Below are 18,414 nucleotides of genomic sequence, written 5' to 3' on the forward strand. Positions count from 1 at the left end.
TTCAGAGGTTTCCCTCTCTTTGCCCGAGAGAAGTTGCTGGGGTTGGAAATGATACGTTAGATAATTCCAGGTCATGTGTGTGCCAGGGGCTGTAATCAGAGGGCTGAGAACCAAACAGTCTGTGTTTATGCCTTTCTCCCCACCTGTCCCACAGGCCGCCTCCGGAAAAAGCAGGCAGGGGTGGAGTGAGAGAGCAGGAGACTTCCTGCAGGTGAGCGGAGGCGCCTCGCTTCGGTTCTCAGAGGCAGTGGAACTGGACCGACTCCCAGGCCAGGGACAGGAGCAGAGTGTGACAGAGGAGGCTGAGCAGAGCGGAGGGGGCCGAGCACCCAGATATGTGCAGCGTCACTTGTGTGAGCTCAGCAGAGCTGCTGAACCCTCCTGGCGCCGGGGTCTCCCCGTCTGAAACTGCACTTGGCGATGCTACCTTGGGTGAGGGGTGGGTGGGGAGTGTGCAAGGGCGGGGGAGGGTCAAGCAGGTGAGGAGGTGAGGATGAGGTTGGGAGCATTCGGGAAGCCCAGAGCATGGCCCAAGTGTTCCAGAAATGGTTCCTGTCATTACTAGAGATGTAGAAAGCGGTTGCGGCAGGGGAAGAACCAGGCTGGGAATCTCCAGGTCCTGTGGCTTCCCTGGCTACTAGGAAAAACCAGGAAGTGAGTGCTGTGCTCTTAGCCTCTCTGCTACTTAAGTAACACCAGATTTTCTGTCTGATTCCCAGCAACCAGCAATTATTGACTTCGTGTATTTTCTCTTGTGCTGGAGGGAGATTTACCCAGCTGAACATGGGGTTGCTCCCAGCACCTAGGCTGGGAATGGACGCTTCAGTCCTCTGGTCTCATCTCCTGTAATGTGGGTCTCCCAGCTTGGAGTCACAGAGCAGCTGCAAGAGACAGGGAACTCACACACGCACCAAGACTATTGGAGGCTGTTCCATACCCTGCTCCATTGTAAATGCGTGCCTGCTCAGGCACTCAGGAGCTCAGTCGTGTCCGACTCTTGTGACTCCATGGACTGGGGCCTGCCTGGCTTCTCTGTCCATGGGATTTTCCCTGCAAGAATACTGGAGTGGGTTACCATTCCTTTCTCCAGGGGATCTTCCCCACCCAAGAATCAAATCTGTGTCTCTTATGTCTCCTGCATTGGCAGGTGGATTCTTTACCACTGCACCACCTGGGAATCCCTTATCCATCATAACTGGCTCTCTCTCAAATGCACGAGATGCTATTGCGATAAATAAAATACTACATTTGTTTAGAAGTGACCTTGCATTTATCTTTTTGACAATGTGGATTTGCTCTGTCACCTAAAATAATATCTGCCATCACACTAATAAAAACTTCCATTTACAGAGAACTCACAGTACCTGACATGGTGTTAAGAGACTTTCTTTCATTAAGTCTTCCCAGCAGGGGATGAAGACGAAATTATGATGCCCATTTTAGAGATAAGGATATTGACACTTTGATACCTTAAGTCACTTGCCCAACGTTTCAGGGCTAGTAGCTGTCAGGGGGTCAAACCCAGGCGGTCTGACTCCAAAGCCCCAGCTTAACATTTTAAGGACAGGGCTGCACTTGGGCATTTCGTATATTTCTCATTTCTGAATGCAACCGGGGCTCATTCTGCTCCTTTGTTTCCTTCAGGGTCTCTCGGTGCTGCCCATCCTCCGCTTCTGCTTTTGTGGACTGCTCAGGTCATCCTCTGAGGGCTTTGCCCCCTGGAGCCCGACCGCCCCCGGAGCTGAATCTCACCCCGCAGGCTGCGCATCCCAACTGAGCCCTTTGGCCCCAGCCCGGCCCCAGGCGCCCCCCGAGTCTCCTCCCCTCTCCCCAGGCTCCTGTCGATCTCCTCTCGGCGCTGCGGGCCTCAGGTTCCTCCCATGTGAAGCAGGTAGCTCCATCCTTTCCTAAGGCAAATGGCCGGAGGGTGTGGGCAAAGGGACACACCCCGCCCTGCACCGAGGCCGCTCCGGAGCCGGAGTCGCGGGCCTCCCGGCCGCCTGTGGGCGGGGCCGGCGCTCCTCCCCCCGCCCCTGCCCGGCGGCCCCGCCCCAAGGGCGGCCCCCGCCCGCGCCCTGCCCACCCCGCCCCGCGCCCCGGCGCCCCAGCCCCGCCGCCCGGAGCCAGCCGAGCACAGCTGCACCCCGCAGCCGCCGTCGCCAGCGCCGCAGCCGCAGGTAGGCGAGGGGCGCGACCGCGACCCCGGGGCGCCCGGGGATCCCAGGCTTCTGGGTCCTTTCTCCCTCCTCGCGCGGGCCGAGCTCGCCCGCACCTGGAGCTCGGCCCAGCCGCCGGGGCATCGCGGGAAAAGGACCCCCCCACACCCCCCACTTTGCGGGTCTTCCGGGGGCCGGGGAGAGCTGGGTTGGGGGGCTCGGGTAGGGAGTGAGGGGGTTCAGGCCTCCACCCACAGGCCGCGCGGTGCAGTCGAGCTAACTTTGACCCACTTCGCGCCGGTGGGGTGCGTGAGCCCGCAGTCAGCCCCGCACTCGCCGGCGGGTGGTCTCCGGCTTGCAGCGGTCTGGGCGGGGGCTCCGCCGTGGAGGCTGCCTCGCGCATCTCCAGGATTAATGCCTTTGCCTGCGCTCCCCTGGCGATGAGGAGCCCCGCCACCCCCACCTCCTTCCTCTTTCTGGGCCCAGGACTGTTAGAAAGTTCTTCCTCTTACTGGTCTGGAATCGGCTTGCCTCTGCTACCTGTCGGCGCTGTCCGTCCCTCCGCCCTGCAGGGCACGGGCCCTTCCCTGACTCACACGGAAACTTCTCTCAGAGGTGAGGACAGTGATTGGAACCAGCCTTTCTCCCTGGGGCCCCATCCCTGCTTGGGTCCAGACGCCTCAGAATCTGATGACAGCGTGACCCCTGGCCCGGCGCAGCCCGGGTGCTCTCGGCAGTGGCCAAAAGCAAGACTGGGGCCGAGGAGGCTGGCGGGGCTGCGGGGAGCTTCGGCCTCAGACATCCAGACACCCGCCCTTTATCCCGCCCTCACATCTAACTCAAAACAGGACAGCTTTACGACCCAGGACTCAGGAGAGCCGAGGACAATCAGGGTGCCCTGGGGGTGACTGCTTTTCGTGGAAACCAGGGCCTCCTGGGACTTGTCTGAGGCGTAACCCCCTGCGCGGCCTGCTCTCCCAGGACCACGTTTCTGACAGAGCCCTGTGAACCCTTGCGGCACTGCGCTTTACACTGACCACAGCTTGATGGAGTCCCACCCCAGCCTGATTCCACAGTTGAGAAAACTGGCAGGCCCTGGGAGTGGGTGAGCGGCAGCTGGTCACACGGTGAGGAGGGGCAGGCCTGGGACCCAGTGCCGTCCGCACTTGGATGACTTCTAGCTCCTGGGGCTTTAGGCGCTTCTTGAGCCTCGAGTTCCATTCACTAAGAGACTGAGCGCTGCACACACATACACCACCAAGACACACTCACCCTCTAGAGTGCTGGTTAGTGTTTCTTGGGGATGTTAATTAAGGGGAAGAGGCTTGGAACGGAGGAGGAAGGTTGGGAGGGGGAACCGTCAGCTTCCAGTTCCCTTGAAACTCCATTTTCCTTTTTGGGGCCTCACTATTTATAAATGCCATGGAAATCGTAAACAGCCTGGGGAGCTTGAATTGGCACCCGGGTGAGTTTCGCAGCAAAAAAGGTTTCCGTGTGAATCAGGGAAAGGAACTTTACTCCAGAATTTTCCATAGTCTTTTTTATTGGGGACTGACATGAATTTGGAAAAGCAGGCATCTCCCAAGAGGGGTTTCCTTCCTTCCCTTCTTCCTTGATTCAGCACTCTTCAGGGCCTGTGTTCAGTTCTTGCCCTGGGAGGGCCCAAGAGCCTTGAGGAAGGCAAGGATATTTGTCCTCAAGATGCTTCTCATCTATAGTGGTCGGAACAAAGCTGCAATACTGAGAATTGACTTCAGCCTATAAAGGGGTGACTAAGTCTGTTTGGGCCACCCAGACCTCAGAAATGAGTAATAGTTTCCCAGGAGATAAAGCGATGGGCAGTAAGATGTGCTAAGAAGCAGGAACAGCTCGTGCAAAGGCACTGAGGTTTTCTGAGCAATCCACAAGGTGAGAATGGTAGGTGAGGGAGAGGTGGAGTGGTGGGAGTTGAGACTGTAAATCAGGAGGGAACTAGATGGTAAACTAAGGGCTTGGACTTTAGCCTGAGGGCAGTGATCAAAACTCTTCAGTAATCTGGTGGCTGATGTAGCAGATGCATTGGAAGGGGCTACACTGAAGGTACAGAGATTCCTTAGAAGGCTGTTGGATGGTCAAGTGAAAGAGAGTACAGGTCTGTACCAGACCAATGGCCACGGGATGGACCAGAGTGGCAGATTCTGGAATCCCAACTGAAGAACCCATCAGAACTGGCAGTAAATTTTATCTAAAAGCAAGCAGTGGGCTTATAGCTATTGGACAAGGTTGCCAAGTTATTCTGAGATTTTCAGTATTGAGTTTTACTTTTAAAGCAAAGAAATATTGTTAAAGAGTCAAGCCTTGCTGTATGACACAGGGAGGTCAAATCTGGGGCTCTGGGACAACCTGGAGGAGTGGGATGGGGTGAGAGGTGGGAGGGAGGTTCAGGAGGAAGGGGCATGCGTGTACCTGTGGGTGATACATGTTGATGTATGGCAAAAACAACACAACATTGTAATGTAGTTATCCTCCAATTGAAAATCAACTCTAAAAAAAAAAAAGATTCAAGCCTAGAGAAGAGTACAGAGTAAGCTTCGTCCCTCTAACCCCCTTCTTGCCCCAGAGGTGGCCCCTGTTGACAGCTGTGTGTGTAGTTCTGCAGAACTGTCACAAGCAAGGGCTAAAGACTGGATGCCTGCACACTTCTTAGCCATCTGGTGCCAGAGGGTCACTTCTCCCCACTCCATGTGGGCAGTTTGGGTCTCTGGTGAGAAGTTGTCAGGTCATAGAGAGGGTTTCTGCATAGTCTGTCATCCCTTGCTGGGGCACTGTTCTCTGGTTTTCTTCAAGAGAACTTTACAGCCTGTATCTAGTCTCTGAGCCTGTATATTAGTTATTAGAGATGGCAGAACTGAGAGAAGTTAACTGCACTGACTTAGGAGTGGAGCTGTAATCTGAGTTCTTCTGAGTGACTTGGGCAAGTCCTGGCTCACGGGGCCTCAGTGTCCTCATCTGTAAAATGGGGGGATGTTGGTCTCCATGATAAAAAGCTACGTTTTAGTAAACCAAGCGCTGGGGCATTAATTACTTTGTTGGTTCTTCACAATCATGTCTCTGAGTTAGGTCCTGTTATCTGCTTTTATAGAGGAGGTAACTGAGGCTCAGGGAGGCTAAGGAATGTACTTTGGCTTGTGAGGCATTTAGGTGTAGGTGCTAGGATTCCGGAGGTCTGACTGTAGGGCTGTAGCTCTCACTCACTGCCTTAAATGTTCTACTGGAGGGGCCATCTAGTCCTGACTTTATGAGAACTGCTGGGGCTGTGATGAGGGATGCTAATCAGTATGCGTGGCTTGGAGAGCTTAGGCCTGGAAGGGCCTCTCAGGACGGTTAGTAAACTCACGCTTTTTTGTACAATCTACAGGACTCAGAGTGTAGGTCCATCTTTGCTCCATTTCAGGAAATCCAGGCTCTGAGAGGACAAAGACGTGCCCAGGTTCACTCAGAGAGTTAGCGGGGGGCCCAGCCTCCTTGCACCATTGGAGCCCCTGCTCAGGAAAGCTTGCTGAGGAAGCCAGGAAGAATGGGCTACATCTCCCTCCACCCCCCGCCCCTCCCCATGGTTATTTCCTGAGAAAATGCCGCAGAAGCAGGGAAAACCAGGTCCCAGGAGCTATGTGTTTTGTGGGGGAGGGAAAGAAAGAGACCAGTGTTCAGGCAGCTGGGGGATGTTAAGTGAAAATATCTTCTCCCTTTCAACCAAGTGAGCATGTGTCATATTTCAGCCTGATGTGGTTTGCGAGTTTGGAGACCACAGGCAGCCTGGGTTCCTGCTGCTCTCCGGCTTTTCCTCCCCACCCCCCGCCCCCTGCTGTCACTGACTGTTCTCCCTGCCCTGCCCAGGACCACATCAGCAATTTAAGGGCAGGGCAGAGAACAGCGGTGGGTGTGATGGGCAAGGCTGGACAGCAGAAGGCCTGGGCTTGAGTCCTGGTTTTGCCACTTGACAAAAGACTGGGTGACTTGAGCTAGTCCGTGCCTTCCGCTGGGCCCTAGTGTCCACCTGGCGTTAGGCGGGTGGACAGAATGATGTCACGCTTTCCAGCTCTGGTGGCCTCTGAGTTAGAGGGCTTTGAGCTCACTGCAGGGACATGGGACCTGTGTCTCTAAGCATCAAGTGAGCCCACAGCAGTCACCCTTGTTTGAGTGACTTGCACCAGCGTCAGCTGGAGATTCAGCTACTGTTCATAAATTGGGTCTTTGTGGATTCAGTTGGTTGCCCATTTTACAGATAAGGCATTTGAGGCCTAGGATTCATGCATGTATCCCATTCCCTGTTATACAAGCAGTAAGGGTGAGGACCCCTGTCTGTGGCATTCTTACTGTCTGTGTTCACTTTTCATCTTTACCACCTTGTTTAATCTTTTTAACAGCTCTACTAGGGAGGAGATATTTACTCAGTTTTACAGATAAGGAAACTGAGGCTCAGCCCAGAGAAATGAAATGCCTTCTTTTCTCTTTTTTGAGCCTCACAGTAGCCCTGAGGTTGTTATGAGCCCCATTTTACAGATGAGGAAACTGAGGTCTGGAGATGTGAGTGCTCATGCCCGGGGTCCCCAGGGACCACGTAGCCAGATAGGTTCTTTCCCAGGCCCCCCATCGGGCTCCTTCCTGCTACCTTGCTGGTTTTGTCTCAGGGCAAGCCTCTGCACCTCTTGCATTCAATGCTTGGACTCAGGATTAACAGTTTTTCCTAGGCTGTAACATATCCCTGAAACGTACTCTTCCCAAGGGGGACTCCAGAGTCAGTTTGAGCCATGGAGCTTCTCAGGGAGCTGGGATGAAGGTGCCACACCAGTAGGAGTGGATTTATTTATTCTGCTGAACTGGTTAAGCAAACAGCCTTCTTTTTCCAACTTCAGCAAGGATATCATCTGATCCCAGCTTATTTGTCAAACAAATAATATATTTACGGTATATGTGAGCCTTCAGGGTGGGGCTTGGCCCTTAATTTTCCTTCTGTAGTGGCTGTGGCAGGGCTGGGCCCTTGGTGGGTACTCAGTAAATGCTGGTTAATTTTGGAGGCGTGGCAGAGTGGTGTGGGTGGGATACCCATAGGATATGTCTTTTTTTTTCCCCTCCTCCAATGACGTTTTTTCCTTTTTATAAATATAATAACTATGATAGAAAATGTAGAAAATAAAAATAGTATAAAAAAATAAGAACTGTCCATAATTTTGCCAACACAAGATAATCAGTGTTGACATTTGGGTGCATTCCTTCCTAATATTTTCAGCACATTTTCTTTTACCCCCGACAGGACTGTGGTCATACCACATTGATAATCTTCTATTCTGACTTTCTGCAGGTTTTTTTTTTCCAAATGTTATAACATAAATATTTTTTCATGTTATTTAGTAGTCTAAATTTAATTTTTTTTTTTTTTTTTTTGGGTTAACTGATGATTTTACCTTGAGTTTCCTCAAACAGATGAAACTTTGGAATAAACAACTTTGAGCTTTTGTGAGGAGCATAAAGTAATCTACCAACAAAGGGAGTTCACATAATCAGTTGTTTTCAATACAGGTGAAAGAAGGTGAAGTCCCTCAGTTGTGTCCAACTCTTTGTGACCCCATGGACTGCAGCCTACTAGGCTCCTGGGTCCATGGGATTTTCCAGGCAAGAATACTGGAGTGGGTTGCCATTTCCTTCTCCTAAATTTAATTTTTTAAAGAGTTTTAAAAGTATACTCTATCTAAGTGGATAAATGCATGTTTATCTAAACTCTTTCATTCTAATAGACTGGGAGATTAAAGAAAATAATGAATTTTATTTGTAAAATAAAGTTTCACATTTTTATTATTAAAATGATAAATGCTGACCTGATTTTTTTTTTATTCTCTATTATTGTATCTATAATGTGAGTGATTCACTTCACATCTTCTGTTATTAGGCATTCAGGCTGCTGATAAACAGTGTTGCAGTGAACATTCTAGTGCATAAACTATTCCTCTCTCATTGTTTTCTAGAAGAGAGCCCAAAAAATGGAGTTGTTGAGTCAAAAATGACACATTTACAGCTTTTGCTACATTTTGCCAAATTTCCACTCTTGAAAGGTTGTAGCAGTTCGTATTTCTACCAGCCTTTCTTTGGGGAATATCTGAGACTGGTTATCAAAAGCCTAACTGTGCTGTTAGAAGGCTGAGGGACCATTCTTCTGAAACATTTCTTCATTTAGCAAATACAGGCGTAACTCAGAGATATTGAGGGTTCCGAATCACCACAGTAAAGTGAGTATCACGATAAAGCAAGTCATACAGAATTTTTGGTTTTCCAGCACATGTAAAAGTTATGTTGACACTACGCTGTAGCCTATTTAGTATGCAACAGCATTCCATCTCAAAAAACAAGGTACGCACCTTAATTCAAAAACATTTCATTGCTAAAAAATGCTCCCCATCATCTGAGCCTTCAGCGAGTCATAGAAGTAACAGCATAGATTACCGATGATCAATCACCATAACAAATATAATAATCATGAAAAAGTTTAAAATACGACAAGAATTCCCAAAATGTGATGCATAAACACAAAGTAAGCAAATGCTATTAGAAAAATGATGTCACAAGACCATTAGCTCAAAGATTGCCACACGCCTTCAGTTTGTGAAAAATGTAGTATCCATGAAGCACAGTAAACTGAAGTGCAATAAAATGAGATATACCTGTAGATTTGCACAGTTCAGCATCAGCCAGCGCTAATGACTAAGATCCGGGCAGAAGAGGCAGGGAGAAGCTGGTTCGCACCCCAGCTTCTGCGTCGCACTTGCCACAAGACCTAAGCTTCGGCCCAGTCTCTGCTGCCTCCATGCTTGGGATGTGAGCATTTGCCTTTGTGTTTCCAGACTTCGATGTGACTGAGGTCACTATCTACAGAAGGCCCCTCTCCTGACTGCCTCCTCACCTAGAAACCCTTTCCAGATTCTGACCCTTACAGTTAGACCTCAGAAGCTGCCTGGTCCCACCTCCTCACTTCATGGCCAGGAACACTCATACCTAAAGCTCAGTTTCCTGAAGCTCAAAGTAAGTTCCCTGATTGCTGCTCTACCACGTGTGAGATGTCAAAAGTACTCATCTAAAACCAAAATGATTTCAGTGATCATAAAGCCCAAGGCCTGGGAAGATTAAGGAACTGGGCCGAGGTCAGACCCTGAGTTTGTCCTGGCAGCGTGGTCCTGGGAAAGTCATTTTCCTTTTTAGCCAGTTTCCCCTACTGTGAATTGAGGACTGGCACCTTCTCTTGTCCACCTGGGTTTACTTTTCCACCAGTTGAAGGCTTAATTTCGAGACTCAGTGGCAGGTCTTTGTCTCTTGCGTGTGCATCCTGAAGTGGGGTGGTTTTTGAAGTCACAGGTGGCCCTAGTGTTAAAGAATCTCCCTGCCAATGCAGGAGACATAAGAGACCCAGGTTTGATCCCTAGGTCAGGAAGATCCCTTGGAGGAGGAAATGGCAACCCACTCTAGTATTCTTGCCGGGAGAATACCTTGGACAGAGGAGCCTGGTGGGCTACAGTCCGTGGGGTCACAAAGAGTGCAGACATGAGGGCAGAGACTTATTTTTACACCAAAAAAGATGCCTTTGGACCCTTTCTCTCCTCAAGGGAAGGGTTTTGTCAACAGTGTTGCGACTGGACATAAGAGACGTTTTAAAGCATCTCAAACTTACCGTGCTCGCAAATTACCTGGGAATTTTGTGAAAATGCAGATTCTGGTTCAGTAGGTCTGGAGTGGGGCCTGAGACTGAATTTTTTGTTTTTTTTTTGGCCTTGCAACATGTGGCATCTTCCCTAACCAGGGATGGAACCCGTGCCTCCTACATTGGGAGCACAGAGTTTTAACCACTGAACCACCAGGGAAGGAAGCCCCACTTTGCATGTCTAATACCCTCCCAGCTAACGCAGATGCTGCTGACCCAGGGACCACATTTGGCATGTGTGTGTGCATGCGCTCAGTTATACCCAACTCTTTGCAATCCCGTGGACCGTAGCCCACCAGACTCCTCTGTCAATGGAATTTTCCGGGTAAGAATACAGGATTGGGTTGCCATTACCTTCTCCCGGGAATCTTCCCGACCCAGAGATTGAACCCATGTCTCTTGTGTCTCCTGCATTCACAGGTGGGTTCTTTACCAGCTGAGCCACCAGGGACACCTAGTAAGAGTCTAAATCCTTTGTTCAAGGCCCAGACTAGAGCCCAGAACTCTTAATACCTTATCCTTGAGGTTCTTTCTACCCATTGTATTTGCTTCTGTCATCTCATAGCACTGAGGTGAACTGTATTTGGTCCGCAGTTACGTTTCTAGACTCTGAACAGCCCTTGAATTATTTTGCTGCCTAATTTCAGAGCAGGGCAGGGCTCTTCTTTAGGAGAGAGTGACTCAGTAGGATGCCATCTGAAGGGGGAGAAATACAGCTGAAGGGCCTAGCATTTGGCATAAAACATTTCCACCAGAAGTTTTTATACTTAAGGTTATAAGTATTATTCTCCTACAGCTGTAGGCTGAAAACTACAGCCCTGGGGAAGTCCCAGCCTGTTTTTGTATGCCTCCAAGCTAAGAATGGTTTTTACATTTTAAAAAGATTGTAAAGAAGAAAATCCAAAACTGAACAAGAAAGAATATGCAACAGGGTATGTGGCTGCAAAGCTTAAAGTATTTCCTATCTGGCTCGTTTCTCTTTCTTTTCTCTCTTTCTCTCGCTCTCTTTTAAAAATTTTGGCCATGTCACGTGGCATCTGGGATCTTAGTTCCCTGACCAGGGATCGAACCTGTGTCCCCTGCAGTGGGAGTACCAAGTCCTAACCACTGGACCCCCAGAGAAGTCCTAGCACTTTGCAGTAAAAGTTTGCTAACCCCTGGTCTAGAGTAACTGGAGCTTTATGTTTTGTCTAGTAAGCAAGAAGCCCAGCTTGAAATTCAGTGAGACCGAGCTATCAGGGAGGCAGCCTAACTTGGCGGCAGTTGCTCAGGCACCTTAGCCGTGTGACCCTGAGCACGTTACTTCACCTCCCTGAACTTGTCTTCTTCCTTCACAAGACAGGGACTATGACAGCTGCCGGCTGAGTTGAGAGGATGAGACATGATGTATGTAAGGAATTTAACACTTGGCAGGTGCTGAGAAAATGACAACTGCTGTCATTTGAACCCTTCTGGCATTGCCGGACAGATCACACACCCTCACCACATCTGACTGGAGGAGGACATGGAAACCCGCTCCAGTGGTCTTGCCTGGAGAATCTCATGGACGGAGGAGCCTGGTGGGCTACAGTCCATAGGGTTGCAGAGAATCAGGCAAGATTGAAGCGACTTCACACACACACACGCCAAATCTGAGGGTCCGCTCAGTGATCTGGGAACAGTCTTTTGGGAGAAAAACACCTCTGTTCCAGCTTCCCCCAGTCACCCCTTCACCCCGCAGGGCAGAAAGCTCCTCTTTAGCCATCGAAACAGATGGGGTTCCTGTTGCTTATACACCTTCACTAGTGGCAAGCTCTCTACCCACTCCTTCCATGGGCGGGCAGCTCTAAGATCTAACCCAGCGAATCGGCTTCACAGGAGCCCCAGACAAGGATGGTGATTACTGGAAGGAGACACCCCTCTTTAGGGCTCCACGCAGCGTGTGGGCAGTGGACTAAAGCCAGTGGTTTACCGACCTTGTTTCTAAGTTGTGGCAGCCTTATGGTCCAAAATGGAAACTAGATGGACTTGGAGTTAGTTAGTAAGTGTTCTTGCCTGGGAAATCCCAGGGACAGGGGAGCCTGGCGTCCATGGGGTTGAACACGACTTAGCGATTAAACAATAACAACGACAATTCTAAACCCAGTGAAGCTGAAATGCCAGGGCGCCCGGGTCCAGAGCGCAGGAAAGCGTGTAATGCTCTTTTTGCCCATAGGTGGCAGCACCTGCCCCCATTGCCGTCTCGGAACGTTTTGTGCACGAGTATTTACGCACGTGTGCACACACGAGTACATGCACGTGATATACTAGTTTCTGCCTTCGTTGAATCTTGAGCTGTGGCGGCCCTAGGCTAGGCGCTGGGATACACGGAGCGGGTCTTAGTCTGACGGGGCCGGCTGACTTGGAAACGGTGTAGCAGTGTGGCAGGGGAGATGGGCCGAGGCTCCGAGGAGCTCAGCCTCGCTGGGGAAGGGGAGGTGAGAGATGAGTTCTTGGAGGAAACCTGGGCTTGATCGTGAGCAGAAGGAGAAAAGAAGAACAGGGATGGAAGAGAGCTCGGGAACCGAGGAGACAGTCTGTGCAAAGATTACAGGAAGATTTAAGGGACGGTGCAGCTGCGTCTGGCTGCAGCTTGGAGGGATGTGGGTGGCAAACAGGAACTGATGAACGCTGAGGCGCAAGCCTGATGAGGGTGGATCAGAAAAGGCGCGGACGGTTGAAGGTCCGCTGAGGACGTTGGGTTTTACCTGGGGGCCATCAGGGAGTCATGGTTGAGTCTGCGCAGAGGAGCAGCGTGGTCTGGCTTGCTGTGGAGGGGAGGAGGGACAAAGCGGGAGGACGGGGCAGGAAGACGGCAGTCTCCCAGGTGAGAGGCTGAGAGGCCTGGACCAAGGTGTTGGCAGTCCGGGTGGGGGGCAGTGGATGCGTTCGGGTAGAGCCAGCGGTGTTGGGAGGTGAGTGTGACAGAGCAGAGGAGGCTGAAGGGGGTGCCCGGTGTCCGTCTGGACGGGGGATGGTGGTGCCGATGCTGAGATGGGGAGCCTTGAGCGTAAAACAGGTTGCCCTTGGGAACAATTACAGCACCGCCAGAGAGGGTTAGGGTGAGATGTGGAGGTGTGTCGGAGAGAAGGGGGCTGGATTTAAAAGGTTCATCCTCACGGCGTTAATGCAAAGTGGGAACTTCTTCATCATTTGCAGGAACCCAGCTCTGTGTTCATCTACCCACGGAACTGGGAAGTTTCTGTGGAACTCTTTGAAGGGAGCCCATGGAGATGGCACTCAACTCCAGGTCCTAGGGCCCAGATAAGCACCCGGCCTCTTTCTAGATCTCTTGCTGTGCACCGCTGCCACTCACGATGCGGAAATCCCCAGGAATGTCTGGGGCGTCTACTGTCAGCTAAGAATAGGGTTCTCTTGTGTCTTAATCCAGGGAGCCTGCAGGGCCCCCCTGCCTTTGGGATCTTGGATTCTCTCCCCCTGGCTTGGAGAAGCTGGTTTGGGCAGAGCCGTTTTCCAGTTCAGGCAGGAGCCAGTTTGCTCAGCGGCTCCCTGAATGTGGCTGACTGGGAGTCTGGGAGTGACGAAGGGTGAAGACCCCGGTTGTCTCTGAAAGTGTGGGTGCTGAAAGATGGGGCTGCACAAACTACTCTGGGGTGCGCATGGGCTGGCCCCGCGTTTAGTCACCCAGCATACACCCACTGGTCCTGCTGTTTGCCAGGTCACTTGCTAGGCCTGGAGCTTCAGAGGCAAAGCAAGCTAATGGAGCCCGTGGTCTCATGGGAGAGAAAGACTCGTCAGCATATAATGGTGATACAGTCTTGCAAGGCATAGAGGCGGGAATATGGCATGTAAGCAGCTTGGCTCCACAGTCTGCATAAGTACAGCATGAGAAAGATATACTTGCTAGAAACAGAGAGTTAAGTGATAGAGGAAGCACATACATTATTCAAAATCCTTGACATATTTTATCTCATTTGATCTTCATAAAAGTTCAGACCCAATTGAGCGACTTTCACTCATTCACTCACTCACTCGATGGCCTCATGGGGTAGGTTCTAATACCTACCCCATAATTCCTGTTTTACAGAGAAGGAAACTGAGGCTCAGAAAGGTGACGTAACTTGGTTGTTACATGTTAGTTAAATGAAGTCCCTTTTGTCTAACTTCACGATCTTAAGCCACAGCTCTGAAGCTGACCATAAGCTGAATTCATTCATACAATGGGGTTACCTTAAATGCTCATGGGATTTTCAGCTGTATTAATAGAGGCATGGTATCTAGAATGATGGAGGTGAGAGTTCCGCTTGCCCTGCCCTGAAGAGAGCTCACCCAAGTGTTTAATTCTGGGTCTTGTGCTGTCAGTAGGGACAGGGTTCATTTGAAGTAGATCAGGGAAGCCGGGGGAGGTAACCAGACACCTTGATCTCAGGAAGAGCTGGAGCAAAAGGGATGTACTTGTAGAAGACTTGAAGGACCCAGGGTTACCATGTTCAAGTCTCTAAGGAGCCACTGGGAAACAGGGTGACAGACCTGTTCCAGGCGACCCCAGAGGGTAGAGTCAGGACCAGCGTGTAACGGGGCCTAGGGAGAGAGAATTCCAGGACATCCCGGTGACAATTCTTTTAACCAGCCAGACTCTCAAATAGAAGTTTTGCAGCCTTGGCAGGAAGTGAGTGCCCCATTGCTGGAGGTGTGCAAGCAGGGGCATGTGACCCTGGTTGGGGGGTGGTGGGGGCCGGGGAGGAGTTGAAGCATGAAATGGACTTGACCGGATGACCTTGAGCCCCTGAGCCCGGGAGTCTTGGCCCTTTCTTTCCAGGTGGTGCTGCTAACCCCCCGAGCCTCGCTTCCACCTTGGTGCCGACCCCTTCCGACGGAACCACCCTCTTCACTCACAGCCTCACAAGGTAGGTAAAGCCGTGCAGACACCCCTGGGTCCTCCTGAACCCAGCCTGGCTGCCTGGGGAGTCTGGATGGGTCTGGGGAAGCAGCCGCTGGGCTCCACACGTGGATGCAAAGGCAGTCCCTGGGGTTTTTCTAGTAAAGCTCAGAGAGCACCCTGCCCTTGCTTCATTTGCTTCTCACCCTCCCTAGAGAGGGAGGCCGGGCAAGGGTGACCCCTTGGGGAAGAGGCAAGAAGCGGCTGGGTGCCAGGACTCCTGGCCCCACCTCTGCTGGGCTGCTTGTGTGCTGGGTGACTAGGGAAGTGCTTGCCCTCTCCAGGCTGCTGTTAGCGCCTCGGTAGGAGGGGGGACTCCTGTGAGGAGGAGGTGCAGGAATTCTTTGGAAGGGTGAGAGAAGCTGGGGTGCGGCTGCCAGGGCTCCGGGCTTGTTGACCAGAGGAGGAGTGGGAAGTGTGAGTCACAGGGAAGGTGCATGAGTCACACTCACCTGGGATGGCTGGCAGGGCGGGGCCCACCTGACTATCAGGTTCACAGGTGACCCGCCGAGGGAGGTGGAGAGGCAGGGCATGCAGTGCAGAGTCCTCTGGCCAGAAGCAGGAGACCTCGTTCAGGTCCCAGCTCAGGCCTCAGTTTCTCTGCCTGCGAAATGGGTGCATTGGTCTCCCCCACCCACCTAACAAAGTTGTTGTGCAGACTGCATAAGCTCATAGATGCCGAAGGGCTTTGTGAGCTGGAAAAAGGGGAGGGATCAGCACTAGGGGGATAACCCAGCTTCCAGTGTTGAAACAGAGAGAAGCCTGGAAAACACCCCTCCGGGTCGTGACATCACCCTTGGCTGCCGAAAGGAGAAGGGGCCGAGTACCTCCAGGGCTCACTCATCCCCGCAGCCTGGCTGGCTTCCAGGCAGTGACATGACAAGCCGACCACAGCTGATGCTGTTCCTCTTTCCCCAAGCTCAGATGCAAGGGCCTTCGGATGCTGCGTCCTCAACCCTGGGACTCCCACAGGGGGGACCAGCCGCATCCCAAGGGCACCAGACAAAGGGGCCTCCCCCAGCTGCCCAGGTGGACCTGCGGGGGCCACCCTGGTTCTGATGCTCTTGAGTCTGAGACTCAGAGCCTTGACAACTCCCAGAGCCTGATGGCCTGAGTGCTCTGTCCCCAGAAACGGTGGTACTCTCTGAAGGCTTTGGCCACAGCGGCACAGGAACCATCTTCTGCTTTCCCACTTCTGCAAAAGTGCGCAGCCGCTGAGTGCTGTCTGCTGAGGGCTCCTGTGCTGGGCCCCGCCTCTCGCCCGCCCCCCAGTGACCTCCTCCTTGTCCACCCCTCCTGGTGGGTCTTCAGCTCTCCATGTCCCACCTCTCTGGGGCCCCGGGTACCTCCTCCTCCTAGAAGCTCTCTCTCCTCTTTGCTTCTGGCAGGCTGCCCCGTTCACTCTGTCTCCTACTTCTGCGACCTTCTTAATTGGGGCCCTGGTTTTGTTTTTCTTTTTGCCTCAAACGTTCAGCAGGATTCTGACCACTTCCTGTCTGGAGTTAAACATATAGGTTCATTCACTCATTCATTTATTCATGCGTGTGTGCCTTCATTTGACAGATATTTATTTAGGCCCTGGACTGGGGGTTGGAGAATCAGCAAAGAATGAGATTTTCCCAACCCTTGTGGGTCTTACAGTCTTGGGTCTTATATAAGTTATTATTATTGTTGTTTAGTCGCTAAGTCATGTCCAACTCTTGGCCACTCCCAGGACTGTAGACTGCCAGGCTCCTCTGTCCATGGAATTCTTCAGGCAAGAATGCTGGAGTGGGTTGCCATTCCCTTCTCCAGGGGATCTTCCCAAATCAGGGTTCGAACCCAGGTGTCCTGCATTGGCAGGCGGATTCTTTCCCTGAGCCACCAGGGAAGCCCTACAGAGGCCATTACACACGTAACACACTCATCCCTTCTTCAGCTGTTGAAGGAAGGGAGCAGCGTTATGAGAGCAGATGGGACTGGGCGGGCGTGATGGGCTCTTGTCTGGACAGATGAGGGAGGCCTTCCCGAAAACGCTGAGACCGAAGATGGAAGGAACAGTATGAGCGAGGGAACAGTATGAGGGAGAGGAAGCAGTGTGAGCGAGGCCTGGGGGAGCTGGAAAAAAGAGCACAGCAAAGGGAGAAGGGCCTGGAGACCAGGCAGCGCCTCCGTTGTGCGGGCCCTGGGGGGCCTTGGTAAGGGATTGGAGTTTTATCTAGATCCCTGGGGAAGCACTGGAAGTTTTAAAGTAGGGGAGAGTTTTGCCCCGATTTCAGGATTAGAACCCTTGAAAGAGACAGTCGCCACGTCCCACCCTGCTGAGCCCCGAGGCTGTAATTTTTGGCTCTTCCACACTGTGGCGTCCTGACACTGTGCCTCAGGACGAGGCTTGGTGTTGGGCAGTCCTGGAAGTGTGCACTTTGCAGCATTCTCTGGGCTCCTTGCGTGTGTTCATTGTCGAGCTTCTGCACTGGAGAGCGGAGGTGAATCAGACCCGGGGGCCCTGGGAGATCCAGACGTGTGCTGGTTGTTGCCCGGGGCCCTGGGAGCCTCAGAGGGCTTCCCCCTGAGTCTAGTGCTCTGCTGAAGGAGGTGCGTGTGCAAAAGCTCGGCCCCCGGGGGGTACCTCTGTGTTTGGGAGCTAGTGGGCAGAGTGGCTAAAGCAGAAGGGTGGGATGACAGGGGAGAGGCTTTGAATGCAGGGTCCTGACCCTCTGGATGCCAGGGAGCCGTGGCAGGTCTTGAGCTGAGTAGTTGCTTGAGCAATGAGATTTGAGAACAATCAGTTTGTGGGATGCAGAGGGGGTGGATCAGAGAACTGGTTGGAGAGAATGAGTATCACTGGGCAAAGCCTCCTCCCTCCCACCCACCTTATGCGCAGTAATCGCTCTGGGCCTGTCTTCCTCCTGTCCCGTCGGTTCATCCCTGTCTCCCTCCTGTCCTGTCGGTTCGTCCCCCACTGGCCAGCCATCCGCAGTGGTTTCACTGGGGTCTGGTTACAACCTGAACTCCAGAGGCCAACAGGTCCGAGCGTTACTCTAGCTCTGGCTTGCTCTGTACACCCTTGACATGTCCTTTAACCCCTCTCAGCCTCAGTTTCCTCATCTGTGAAATGGGAATGACAATAGGGTTGTTGAGGATTAATAATGGGGAAGTAAAGTCCTAAGCATATGCCTGGTACCTAGTGATGGCTTGGTTATCTTTCCTTCCCTGTTGGTAGGTAATGGCCAAGTCCATGTCATCCTCCATCCCTTGGGGAGTTCTACTCTGTGACCATAAATCTGTAATTTGAACTGGAAACAAGGTGTCCCCAGAAGCCCTGAAAGAGGCCTCTAGTGGGACACCGAGTGGTTTGGAAATGCCTTTGTGTTTCCCCACTGGGGTCTGGCACAGGGCTGGGCTCTGAGGGCTGGACCAGGTCTTGGCTGTCTTTTAGCCCCAGCACTCAGCACAAGGCTGGCCTATCCTGGTTCTCTTAAATACTAAACAAACACACACACAAAATTAATTAATTAAAGATAGTCATAAACCTTGGGCATCAACCTACCAGCACCTTCATCTTATGACTGAGGAATCTGGGGCCCAGAGAGGGACAGTGACCCTTCCAAGGTCACCCAGCCTTTCAGTGGCAG

General features: G+C 52.0%; 1 protein-coding gene across 5 annotated transcripts in view; it reads left to right on the forward strand.

The window, feature by feature from the left end:
• The first annotated feature begins 2,119 nt into the window (after nt 1-2,119).
• GSN (gelsolin) overlaps nt 2,120-18,414 on the forward strand; it is a 56,161-nt gene continuing 39,866 nt past the window's right edge. For 2 of the 5 annotated variants that reach the window (XM_081528942.1, XM_081528964.1), the window contains exons 1-3: nt 2,120-2,177; nt 2,643-2,771; nt 14,681-14,768. The gene's annotated coding sequence lies outside the window, so the exon portion shown is untranslated. The remainder of the gene's footprint in view (nt 2,178-2,642; nt 2,772-14,680; nt 14,769-18,414) is intronic. The other 3 variants (XM_081528931.1, XM_081528953.1, XM_081528975.1) reach the window with 2 other exon arrangements.

Source organism: Giraffa tippelskirchi, chromosome 1 (assembly GCF_054371585.1).
Source record: "Giraffa tippelskirchi isolate mGirTip1 chromosome 1, T2T-mGirTip1v1.2.pri, whole genome shotgun sequence".
NCBI classification, from domain to species: Eukaryota; Metazoa; Chordata; class Mammalia; order Artiodactyla; family Giraffidae; genus Giraffa; species Giraffa tippelskirchi.